The following is a 12908-nucleotide window of genomic DNA, read 5'->3' on the forward strand; positions in this document are numbered from 1 at the left end:
CTGAACATTCTACGATTTCCGGACTTCAACACTAACATTCGTAATTGTTGTATTAGACGCTTTTGCGCATCACACACCACCCATTGTGGATCATCCTCTTCCCGCACCGGGCACTGTAAGTCTCTTCCACTTTGATAATTTAATTCTCTGCACCACCCTTGTGGCACTCCTCTCTCCTCGTATATTACTAATTGCTCCAATTTTAATCCACTCTCCCTTCGCCTTCTTTTATTCTTTCTAACCTCCCTTCCTAACTTTGCATATTGTTATTCTTCTCCCCCTCCCCACTAGGCTACCTCCCAGGCAAATAATTGTCATTCTCCTATCCTGAAGAGATCCCACCACTCGCTAAGGGATCGAAACGTCGTCGACAACCATTTCTAAACTCCATTGTATTGCAAATTGAAATGTCGGAGTATGAAATGTCTTACTGACTTTTTGTTAACAACTACTTTCGAGCACCAAAAAGTCACCTTTTAAATCACTTGCCTGGGTACCGGAAATCGGCTGATTTCCTATTACCCTGCCACCAACTCACTCACTGTTTTACTTTTTTCTCACTATTTACTGTAATTTACTAGTTATCTCTGCATTGTCTTCAAACATAAAACCCAATTTTTCATTGTACTAATTGTGGCACCTTAATTTACTCTAATTGAATGGAACCACTGTTCCTTTATAATAATGTTTACACCCTTGGTCCCTTCTGACTCCTAGGGTCTCCTTGTTCCTTATAATAGTACATATATGGTTAACATGGAAACCAGTATCAGTGAAATATGTAGGCAGAATGTGATCTATTTCATTGTTTTATAATAATACAAATATGATGTGCTTTGTTTGATTGTTAAAGAAGGGAATCTTCAAGACGCATGCCGACAATATTCTGAACACATTTGACCTTCTGAAGCAGTTTCTGGAGAAAGAAAAGGAAAAACTTATTAGCAAACTGGAAGAGAAAGACAAGGAAAAGATGATGAAGATTCGAGAGAAACTGAGTGAACTGGAGAAGCCGCAATCCACTCACCAGGACCTGATCGAAGAGATACAGGGAAAGTGTCAGCAGCAGGATGTGGAGCTCCTGAAGGTGAGAGTTAAATGTCTAAGGAACTAAAAGAGTAGAGTTCCCTTGAGGAAGTAAGTGTGAGCAGTGGGATCTAAAGCTACTACAGGAGAGAGATAACTATCTGTAGAACACTGAGAGCAGAAGTGTCAGCTGCAACATGAGGAACTAGTAGAACAGTTTTTTAGGTCGAGCTAGACAGTGCAGGCACTGTCTCTTCGAGACCTGCTGTAATCAGTATGTGTACATCAAGTTCCTCCCATTTTTGCAAGTGCTTTACATTTGTCTGTCAGTGTCCTTTAAAAATCCTTGCTTGCTAGTAGTCAGTCTTGCCTCCTTTCTCTCTTCTGTTCCTCCCACAGAGCAGGGGCCTAGCACTGTCTCATTCCGCTATAGTTCTTAATCTGTTCAATGTGGGACTCTTTCTTTCTTGGTTTCCTGCTCTGTTACTGTTTGTATGTGTTCAGCTTCTGCGCCCTAGCTGCTTTCATTTAACTATTCTTCCTCCCATCGCCTCAATGCCACCGTTGTGTTACTGCTGCCTCTCCTGCCATGCTTCCCACTCTGTTGCTTGTTCAAGTAGCACTCAAGATGTACTTCTCCATGTCATTCCTGCTTCGTATATACAGTAGAGGTTGAAACCAGCGCCCGTTACCATCCCCTTCCCTACTTGCATATTCAATTTGCACAAATGCACTGCGAAATGTAAGTTTTAAAAATACAATCAGATACTCCAACTCTTTACACTCAACGACCTGTTTGTGCCCAAGTATCTGCTTATTTATACAAACATTTAGAATAAACATGCATCATGTTTTCATTTTTTCTACTGCACAAATTCACTGAATGTTCCCAGATAAGACCCATATGCAGTTCAGGAGAGCGATAGCAATCTTTGCAGCCATGCCTCTCCTTTCACAAGACAGCTATGAACTATTCAGCCCCCTTTCGGCACCCATCCCTCCTGCTGGTAATGTCTCTCTTCACCCACAAGAAACAAATTAGCCAATCAATGTGTCTACACATTTCTCCCAACAGAAACCTACCACCCTAAAGCAAGGAGTGGTACAATGCAAGTCACAAATATAGCGGTATTTTCTTCCTCGCACATACCTATGCAGACTGCACTTTAAAGACATGGTTGTAGCCGGTCTGACACAAATCGCTTTTGAAACGCTGCGTATAAGAAAGAATATAGATAAAGTAAATTTTGTTAATGTAAAACATACTTGTTTAACGTAACTGCAGGTTACATTATGCAAGGTTTTATTTTTGTTAAGGAACGGACTGATTCAGCTATTTGCCCGCTATGCTGGGAAGCGTAAATACACATAAACTAAGCCACACACGAGGCTCTTGTCTTTTCTTGGTCATGCTTCTCAGATTCTTTCGGACACATCCCTTTACGGCCTCGTACCGGTAGGTTGCTTTTCATTTTGTCATACAGGGAGTGTCTCGGGATACCCCGCTGTCATATGTGCTTTCTGGAGGAGTGGGATAACCCTGCTGATTTTACATCCCCTAAAGATCTCCTTCTTATCTTGCAAGTTAAGCTGAGAGTGGGACTGCAGGCCCATGTGAAGTGTTTTATAAAAACAAGAAGAACCGGGGCTGCTTGTGTATCCTGAGAGCTATATTCATTTAGTGGGGTTACCTGAACAAAAGGTGCCCTGGGCACGGTTTACAGCTAGGTTCTTTTACACAAGGACATTGCATAAACATGTGCAAAGCACTTTGAAGTAAAATCGTCCAAGCGGTCACTTAGATTACTTTGATTAAAAAAGGCTCCTTCTACATGAAGACACTATTCAGAAGTACTTACTTCACAATTGCATAGAAAACTGCCGTCACGAGCCACCATCTCCTTGTACAAAAGCTCCGAAGACGAAGAAGAAACTCATCACATCAAAGGTACTTTATTTGTTCAATAGTCATTCCAAATCTAACTGTGTCTCGGCACTTAACGTCATATTGGTAGCAAGTCATGACTGGAAAACAAGAGATCCATGAACACGACTCTCAGGAAAGTCCTAGAGATCTGTGAGTATAACCAGTCCTCCCCCTGCCATTCTGCTGCTCCCTGAGCAGACTAGAGTCTGTAGATGGAGCCTGGCCACCTTCGCTAGTCAAGGGCTGCTCCAGCTGCATCGACTATCCCTGTTTTCCAACCAGGGCACACGTCCTAAACAAGCATTTGCAATGGAATAGGTCTCGCATTTACGTGAGTTGGAGCTATGGGCATTGTAAATGACAATGCCTTTTATTTATGCGTAGGGACTTGGGAAGCTGTTTTCCTGCCTGTTGGGGACAGTCCGTGGCACCAGCAACACCTTAGTGGGAATTTCGTCCCAGGGTGTAACATCCTCACTCTCACCTTCCTGCAGAGCTGCAACGACCATCCTCGCAGAGCCACACTAGACCCTGGTGGGACTTCAAGTCCCAGGGTGCCCTGCGACCTAATTCAGCTGCCACAGGTGAGGAGCTCTACATGCGCTCAAAAGCGCTGCTATCTTTCCCGTGGCGCAGGATTTAGGAAGCTGTTTTCCTGCCTGTTGGGGACAGTCCGTGGCACCAGCAACACCCTGGTGGGAATTTCGTCCCAGGGTGTAACATCCTGACTCTCACCTCCTTGCAGAGCCGCAATAGACCCTGGTGGGACTTCAAGTCCCAGGGTGCCCTGCGACCTAAGGCTTCCTTTGTTGCATTGAGGCCTTCCAGCTTGCCCACCACTAAATATCCTGCAGTCGCTGTTAATTGGTCATCCTGCAGTGGACTCTAAAGATCTGTGCTCAAGGAAGAACATACGCTTCAGGAGTATACGTGTTTTGAATGTGGCTTCTCACCAATAAGCCACACTCAATCCCTGCACTCCCACCTGGGAGGCAAATACTTTTGAGCATGTCTTACCACTCCTGGCACAGCAAGACTTCAACACAAAACAAACAGCACCTTTTGAAAAGGGGTTTTATTTAATAAAATGCAAAGACTTTATCACTTTTAGAATAAGGCTTGGGGTTTATTACATAATACTCTCTAAACAAAGGCTATCTCAGATACCAAATGCATAAGATTCAAATATATGTAGCAAACTTATAATCTAAAGGCACAAACTATAATACTGATTAATAAACAAGCAATAACTGATATAAGATAAGATACACTGGAGGTCATACAAGAGATCAGAAAGATATATATATATATATATACTTACACACTCAGTAGAGGATCACTCTGATGTGCACCTCCCACACCACAAAGAAAACACCTCAAACGATCACAGACACTGGCTCACATCACAATGGCAATTGCAACAAAACTCAATACATCACCTGGTGCATACACTGCCCACTTCTGTCTGGGGGAATTACAGCCGGGGACCAGAGCTCAGCAAGCCAGGGTTCAATCCGAGATAGACACGTCTGCCCTCGCCTGGAATCCAAACTCCCAGTTTCTCAGCCTGCAACCCTCAGCTTTAAACACACTAGAAGATTCGTGAAAGACCTCCTCCCACCGCCAGAGGAATTTTACCAGAACTGGCCAAGTTCCAAGCAAGCATCCTCATGGCAGTAAGGAGCTCTCAAGTCTCTTCCTCCATTCGCACTTATTCCAGCCTCTGTCTTGACGAAGCTCTCACAAGGCCTTCCACAGTACACTAAACAAAAACAATCACTCAGGAAAACACCAAGACTTTGAATGTGAATAACCCAAACAACTTGCAAGCACTGCTGTGCATGCAGCAGCAAGGTAGAGTCAGACATGAGGCCCTGTCAAAGGCAATAGTCAGCACCTATAATTCTCATCCACACAACTTACAAGCACCACTGTGCACACAGAAAAGTTTGATGCAAGGTAAAGTCAGAAGGAAGGATGACATGAGGCCATGTCAAAGAAAGACAGCAAGATTACAGGATGGAAGAGAAGCGAGTATATGCAGGACCATCCTACATTAAGGCTAGGGTAAAATAACACCCTAAAGTCAGTTAAAAGGGTGGTGGTCGGAGGGTGCCAGACTACAAGAGTGGCACTTTCACTACAATACGGCTGAGCGGTACCCGATATTTCACCGCAGGACCACTTTGACAAGCACCCCTCAACGGCAAGTAGACTGGGTCCTTCTTGGCGCCCTCCTTACCATCACAAACTCTAATTGTTGTATGCCTATGGTTGCTTGACCCCACCTACTGTGATCCCAAGGGGTGTAGACTCTACCTACGAGCCTAACAAATTCTTTTGGGTCCTTTACTTACTATATTTTCTATAGGCGTGTGTGTTTGTTTATTGCCTATTGGACTGTTTGACTTGCATAAAGGGCATGCATATTTGGGATTCCTCCTAAGTTGAACAATGTGGAAACGTACTTGTGTTACTAAAAAGTCCGAGGCCCAAATAAACCCTTCCTCCCCGCCCCACCTAAACTCAATTGACAGAATGCTACAAAGGGCTATAGGCGCTATCACAACAGAAATAGAACTCACTGAAAGGCATCTGTCAATAACTCCAGATCTTTCCTTTCCACTAGTAGTTTTGCCTACTCCTAATATTATTCCCGCAGTGCCTGGAAATGCTCCCCCCCCCCCCCCACAACAAGTAAATGTTTAGACAATTGTAACTAGAAAGGGGAAAGTGGGCGCAGGCATTCGCAAGAATGGGAAACATAAGCAAGCAGGTGGGGGGGCACCTAAGAGCAAGAAAGCGAAAGGGGGGCACGAGACAAGTGCAGAACACACACCCAAGCCAAATCCAATAACAGAATCCACTGTTAATACCGGTAAAGATTTAAAGTATCCATCCTGGGCTCAGACCCTACTGGCAGACCTGCTGACCCAATTCAGAGCTATTCTAAAGGAAGAAGTTGCCCCTTTAGTTGATCAAATAAATAACCTGACAACCATGGGGGATCCAAGGCAAATGCACGTCAGTGCCAATACAATACAATCTGTAGTGAGGGGGCGTGATTCCAGTTGCCAGAGAGATCCTACCAGCCAGGCTCCCCTAGACAATCAAGTGACACCTAGGACTCAAGACCCCATTATCCAGTTGATAATTAGCTCACTGCCCCGGCGTACAATGGGGGCAAGTACGGACACTGAACCCAACTATGAGGAAACCTCACTGTGAGGCTGGAAATAATGCTATAACACATACCATGCGGAGTACCCATCAAAGCACCAACAGTGTACCAGGGCCTAGCACAAGTAGAGAAGAGTCGGGGAGGGAAGAGTGTCCAGTGGGTAGGTTGGAAGCAGTCACCCAGCCAATCATAAACCTTCCACCAGCCTCATCCCCCTATGTGATCATTTTGGCAGGGGTACCATTACCTAATAATACCCAGAGGGAGTCACAACTAGACGTGAGGAATAAAAGTTTGTTTTGGCTAGCAAGGCATAGGTAGTTCCCCTATGAAAGGGCTGGGGAAATTCTAAGGGTCCAGAGAGTTGCTTGGGTGGGATCCAGCAAAAAAACAATCCAAGGGGACAGTGTGGTCATTAACTTTAAAAATCCCCAGACTGTACGCAGGCTACTAAGTCAGAAATTTAGCCCCATAGAGCCCCACACAGAGATGAGAGCCCTCCCGCTTGACCATTTCTATTCCCAGTGCTATAACTCCGTTAGGGCAGATGTAATCTCAGATTATGACAGCCAGCCTATTGACCACCAGAACCCTGGCTGCAGGCACCCTCCCACCAGACCTCTATTCTATAATCTGCCTGTAACCAACAGATTTGGGGCACTGGAAGAAGTGGACTGACAACCAGGGATAGTGGGACTGGGCCATGGAAAGGGCATTCTGATGGCCCCGAGAGGACGAGTAGAGCCTGGACATGGGGATCTAAGCCAGCCCTCCCACCTAGAGGTAGGGCCAGAAACACAGGCTCGGGCTGTAGCCACTTTGCAGGGGTCCAAGGGCCCTGTGGGCCCACGAGATTTCCGCGGACCCATATCTCTCAATCCTTCTGCCTCTCCCAATAATACTACACTTAGGGCAAACCCACCCACTGTAATGTAATGTAATGTAAAGTCCACTTCTATAGCGCTGCTATCACTCCAGAGAGTATCTTGGCGCTCACCCAACTCCGATGTACGAGATGGGGGGGAAGAGGTAGACAACATTTCGCACAAGACACTGCATCTTTAAACCATTGCTATGCAAGCTGAATCGGACATAGAGTATACCCAAGTTTTTAGTGCTTTCCTATATTGGGTTTCATCCGACATGGAACGTAAGAAAAGGGGGAGCTTGTTCCAGGCCTTGGCGCCCAACACGAAAAGAGATTTACCACCTTTTGTTGTCAGTCTAAATTTAGGGATAACTAACAGATTCTGACCCACAGACCTTAGACAGCGTACCGGATTATATCGTCTAAAGCCCTGGCTTAGATATTTAGGGCCTTGATGGTGAAAAGCCCTAAAGGTGATCAAGAGGACCTTAAAAAGGATCCTCTTTGCAATTGGAAGCCAGTGTAGAGCATCCATTGCCGCGGAAGCTGATGATCTGCGTGGCCAGCCTAATACTAGGCGGGCCGCTGCATGTTGGACCATTTGTAGTCTGTGGAGTACCGATCTACTGGTTCCAGCATATAGCCTATTACAGTAGTCCAGCCTGGAAGTAATCAAGGCTACAGCAACAGTTTTCCTGGCTGACAGTGGCAGAAGATCGAAGAACTTTCTCAAGGTTTCAGTAATATGAAAACATGTGCCAGCTACTGCAACAGCTTGTTGTTTGAAGGATAGCTGATTGTCAAATGTAATGCCTAAGTTCCGGACTGATGTGATGGTATTGGGGGGAGTTTCCTCATCATCAGGCCAACATCCTTTCGGGGAAAACAGATTTTCTTTTCCAACTGGCAGAATTTTCGTCTTACCGGCATTACATTTAAGGTGGTTATTTGTCATCCATTTAAATGTTGCAGCTAGGCACTGTTAGACCTGGCATCATTGGCATGAGTCTCTCCTCCATTTTTTCTGTTTGCCTCCTCTGTTTACGATGTTTTTGCTGGATTATTGCTTTGGGCACTGTGCCACTGCTGATCAGTGCCACAGTGCAAGTGCTCCCTATGTTAAATTGTACATTGATTGGTGTTACCATGATTGGCTTGGTTGACTTACTGTTCAGACCCTAGTCTAGTGCACTGCGTGTGCCAAGGGCGTGTAAGTTAACTGCTGCTGGTGGGCTTGCAGCACTGGTTGTGCCACCCACAGAAGCAGCGTGCAAAATGTGTCTCAGGCCTGCCACCGCGGCGCCTGCGTGCAGTCCCTGACTGCCATGTCGACTTGGTAAGGAAACCTACTTGCCAGTCTCTAAACCTTCACTTTGCCACCTTTCAGACACCTCTATGGTAGGCCCTAGGGCAGGGTGCATTGTTGGTAAAAGGTAGGTCATGCCCTGATGTGTGTGGCATGACCTAATAGTGAATTACAGCCATTTTCGTTTTTCACTATTGAAGGGCTACCTGCCTCCAATAGGCCAGACTGGGCAGACTGATTATTAACTCCATTATAATCTATCTGACTCAGGGAGCATGGTAGCAAGTCGAGTTTAGTATCCCTGAACTCAGAATTTAATAACACACCCTTTAGGATGGATGGTTTTTAAATTCTATGTTTGAAAATAGCACTTCAGAAAGTGGCTATTTTCTTGTCCAACTATCTACCGGTCTCTGCTGGTTTGGTGTGTGTGTCAGGGGCTGAGTGGCTCCAGAGGTCTGAGTGAGTCAGTGTGGGGTGAATGGGGCGTTTACACGTAGAGTGAGGGAAGAGTAGCCTGCCCTGCCTGACACAATACTGGCCCCGCCTCCTGCTGGGCGACTGATAGCCCTGCTCCTACCAGTGACAATACTGGCTCCGCCTCCTGCTGGGCGGCTGAGGACTCTGCCCTGCCCAGTGAATAGGCCAGGTGCCTCTGCCTGGCAACACCCACAACAAACCTGAGATGGTGGGAATCGCCCTGCTTGGACAAAGGGAACAAAGGGAAAAAGGGGTATAAGAGAAGGACCCCTGAACCAAGAACTCAGATCACTTCTGACAAGGAAACCTGTACCAAGGACAAGAAGCCTGCTGATCTAAGGACTTGCCTCCCCTTTCTGCCAGAGTGCTGTTTTGCTGTGGAGGAACCTGAAAGCTGCTTCTTTATTTTTGCCAAGGAACAAGGAGAGAGGAACTTGGTGTGTACTCTCTGAACACTTGCTAGGAAATCTCCAAGGGCTGGAAGAGTGCCAGTCTCCTGCTGAAGTCACAGGGCCAAAGGACTTCACCATTTGCTGAATTGCTGGAAAGTGTTGTTTCCAGTACACAAGGGAAAATCTGCAGTCTCGACGCCGCCGACGCCGCCGAATCCAGCTCGACATCGTGAGTAACGGCTCCAGTGTCCCGAGCCTTCGACGCCGGCCGCCGGGCCCGATCGACGCCAGCAGCAACGCCAGTGAGCAGTGGGTATCGGCCCCGGCTCCAAGTGACCCCGTCTCGACGCCGGTATCGACGCCAGTGAGGAGTGAGTATCGGCTCTACCTCCAAGCGACCCCGTCCCGACGCCGCTGCTGATCGCATCGACTCGACGCCTTCTCGACGCCTTGAGCGCTGCTCCAGCCCGACATCCCTCAACACCGCTGCGGATTGACCCGACTCCGAGGCACGATCGACGCCGACCTCGACGCCGACATCCCGACGCCGTGGATCATCGTTTTCTTCGTTTCTCAAGGTACTGTACTTGTGGGGTCTGTTGCGACTCCAGGCTCGACGTAGCGCTCCTCGCGGTCGACGCCGAACCTTGGGAATCTTGTAGACTCGACGTCGTGTGACTCCTGTGGGGGTTACATTGTTGCCAAAGAACTGTGCTCAGAAGAATACTTTGCTAAAGAACTATTTGCCAAGAAGAAACCTTACTTGAACTATTATTTTTCCTTCCAAAGAGTATTTATTAAGACTGTGGTATATTTTTGTCGTTATTTGGTCTTGTGCTAAGCCTTATATAAAAATACTATTTTTATAATAACTTCTGTGTCGTGTCCATCTGTAGTGTATTCACTTTATTACTGTATGTGGTCATAAATGCTTAACACACTGCCTCTGAGATAAGCCTGTCTGCTCTGCCAAGCTACCAAGGGGGTAGCAGGGGTTATCTGAGTGTGTAATCCCCTTGCCCTGACTAGAGTTGGTTGGTCCCTATTTGTCAGAAGTGTATACCTCTGCCAACTAGAGACCGCCGGTTCTAACATTGGTGGTCAGCGGTGGGATTTGAACTTTGCATTTATGACTCATGTGCAGTGATTAGTGTACGCTACATAGTGAAAGCAGACCATAGCGCAGCCACAGTCTGTTTGGTAGGATTGCCTATTTTTGTTCTCCGCTTTCCTGGAGCTTATTTTCTTAAACACTGCCAGTTTTGACCATGGAGAGTGCCGGAGCTGCTACACCTGTGGAGAATGTTGTGGGGGAATTCGATAAGGAGAAGATAGATTCCTACACGCTAAAAGATCTAAAAGGATTTTGCAAGCAGTTTAAAGTTCCTACCACAGGTGTCTCAAAGAAAGAGGGCTTCCTCAAAGCGCTGAAGGCCTGGTTAGAGGCCAGAAATCCCTCTGATCCGGTGGTGGTACCGGAAGAGGAAGAAGAAGAGGAAGAGGAAGAGCCCACAGGTGGGCCAGTGTCATCTCCAGGCAGTAGTGCGTCCTCTAGGAGCCTTTCCCCCGAAGAATTGGAAGACAGGGAGAAGGAGAGGGGGTACAAGTTAGAAATGGCAAAACTTAAATTAGGAGGGCAGTTGGAATTAGAGAATGCGAGAAGCAAGAGAGAAGCTGAAATGGAGAGCAAAAGATTAGATTTTGAGAGAGAGAAATTAGCGTTTGAACGTGAGAAGATGGTGAGGGAGATGGAGCTTAAAACTAAGAGTTTAGAGTTGAATCCCTCTGGTGGCAGCACTCCATCTGTGCCTGCAGAAAGTAGGTTTTATTTTCCTAAAGATGTGATCAAGGATTACAGTAAGAATGAAGATATTAGCCAATGGTTTAAAGCGTATGAGTTAGCATTGTTGGCCCACCGGGTCCCTGAGAAGGATTGGGGAACGGGGTTGTGGAGCCGCTTTACAAACGAGGGGAGAGATACCTTGTTGAGCCTTCCTGCTGAGGATAGGATGTCTTATACTCATATGAAAGATGCTTTAATGCTGAGATATGGCTTAACCCCAGAAAAGTACAGACAAACCTTTAGAGAATGTAAGAAGTTGCCTGGTACTACGTGGGTTGAATATGTGTCTTTTTTCTGCAGAACCATGGATGGTTGGATAAAGGGTAGCAAGGTTGATAGTTATGATGCTCTTTATGATTTGTTTGCTTGGGAGCACTTGTCTAATAACTGTTTTCCAGAGCTACGCCAGCACCTTGTTGATAGCAAGCTATCTAACCCTAGAAAACTTGCTGAGGAGGCGGACCGCTGGGTCAGTACCAGGGTCCACAAGGGTCCAGTGGGAGACTCAGCCAAAGGTGGGCAGGGTCCCCAGCAGAAGAGTGGGGGGGACAGGGGTAAACAGAGGGAGTTTCAGAAAGGGCCCCAAAGTAGTCCCCAAGGGAACCAAGGGAAGGGTTCCCAGCCTCCCCCTGTAAAGAAGCCAGAGGCCCCGACAGGTAAACCTGTTCACAGGGGCCCCATGACCTGCTATGCCTGTAAGCAGGTGGGACACCGTTATTATGATCCCCAGTGTCCCATGAAGGATGCGAATGCACCGCCGCGTGCACCCCCTCGGCAGGTAGCGAGTGTAGCCCTGGGAGGGGAGGAGATGGGTGCCCCCGGTGGGTGGGGTCCCACAGAAATGTCCCTGGTCTCTTTAGGAGACGTGGAAATGGTCCCTCCAACCCCTCTGCCTAGTAACACTAAGAAATATAGGCAGTGGGTGACCATTAATGGCCATAGGGTGGAAGCTCTCAGAGACACCGGAGCGAGTGTGACAGCTGTCAAGTGTCACTTGGTGTCCAGAGAGCAGGTGGTCCCTCATGCATTCTACCCCGTTGTAGCTGCTGACAACTCACAGAGTCAGTGTGAGGTAGCTCAAGTTCCCTTTGAGTGTGGGGGGGTCTCAGGTACTCTTCAGGTTGCTGTGAGGCCCGCCATGCCTGTTGATTGTCTCCTGGGCAATGATTTGGAGGACTCCCCTTGGGCTAAGGTGGAGAGAAAATCGCATCTGGAAATGTTGGGTCTGCCTGAGTGGGTGTGTGCGACCACCCGGTCCATGTCAGTCAGTAAGGGTGTTGATGGGGCCCTGGAGCCTGAAAGTATGGCCCAGATCCCAACCGTGAAGAGAAGAGGCAGGGGGCGCGGGAAACCGTCCCCCATCGTTCCCGCGGTCCAGGAGGGAGCAGACCCTGAGGGGGATGCCCTGGAACCGACAGGAGAACAAGTGGCCGAACTGGGAGACCTGCCCGAGCTGACCCATTGGCAGCAGGATGGTGGTCCCTCCAGGGAGGAATTTTGTGCTGAACAGAAAGTGTGCCCTTCTCTCGTGGGTATGAGGCAGCAGGCCTCAGCCCAAACGACAGGTGATCAGTCAGGATCACATTGGGTCTACTGGGAGAACGACCTCCTGTATAGCGAGCCTAAGGCTGCTGAACCTGGGTCAGCCCGTGTGCTGGTGGTACCCCAGCGCTTCAGAGCCTTCCTACTGGGGTTGGCTCATGACGTTCCGTTAGCTGGACATCTGGGGCAGGACAAGACCTATGACAGGCTTGTCACCCATTTTTATTGGCCCCAGATGAGAAGGGATTCAGATATCCATTGTAGGACCTGTCAGACTTGCCAGGCAAGTGGGAAAAGCGGGCGGAAGCAGAAGGCTCCCCTCCAACCTTTTCCCGTCGTCAGT

General features: G+C 47.7%; 1 long non-coding RNA gene across 1 annotated transcript in view; it reads left to right on the plus strand.

The window, feature by feature from the left end:
• The first annotated feature begins 1029 nt into the window (after positions 1 to 1029).
• Positions 1030 to 12908, plus strand: part of LOC146869255 (uncharacterized) — a 53617-nt gene continuing 41738 nt past the window's right edge. The window contains exon 1 of the long non-coding RNA XR_014981363.1: positions 1030 to 1087. This is a non-coding gene — a long non-coding RNA (uncharacterized LOC146869255). The remainder of the gene's footprint in view (positions 1088 to 12908) is intronic.

Source organism: Triturus cristatus, chromosome 1_1 (genome assembly GCF_964204655.1).
Source record: "Triturus cristatus chromosome 1_1, aTriCri1.1, whole genome shotgun sequence".
NCBI classification, from domain to species: domain Eukaryota; kingdom Metazoa; phylum Chordata; class Amphibia; order Caudata; family Salamandridae; genus Triturus; species Triturus cristatus.